Raw genomic sequence first — 502 nt, 5'->3', positions numbered from 1 at the left:
GTATTAGTATCGTTTTATATTCAACGGTTTTATAGTGATGCTCATAGTAGTATTAGTATCGTTTTATATTCAACGTGTTTTTATAGTGATGCTCATAGTAGTATTAGTATCGTTTATATTCAACGTGTTTTTATAGTGATGCTCACAGCTGCCGTCGACACCACGGGACTCGACCTCCCAAGGCGCTGACTCCAGAATGGAGACCCGACGCCAGGCCTCGTCCCCGGCCAGCAGGGGCGGAGCGCAAGCCTGGCCGATCCAAGGTCAAACTCGAGTTGCGAAACCGCATGACGCAGCTGGTCACGTGACCCCGCCTCGCTCCTCGCTGACTCTGACCTTGCGGATAATGCGTTGCAAAGTATGGGGGGAAATAAGTTTTATTGGTTGTATCTGTAGATTATTTGGTTGTGTTTTAATGTTTATGAGTTTATTTGACTAGTTTGCTGGTATTACGAATTCCGTTTGAAAATTAGAAAGTACTTACATTTTCGTATTTCTTCGC

This window comes from Penaeus monodon, chromosome 15 (genome assembly GCF_015228065.2).
Source record: "Penaeus monodon isolate SGIC_2016 chromosome 15, NSTDA_Pmon_1, whole genome shotgun sequence".
NCBI lineage: Eukaryota > Metazoa > Arthropoda > Malacostraca > Decapoda > Penaeidae > Penaeus > Penaeus monodon.
This window is presented reverse-complemented; position numbering follows the sequence as displayed.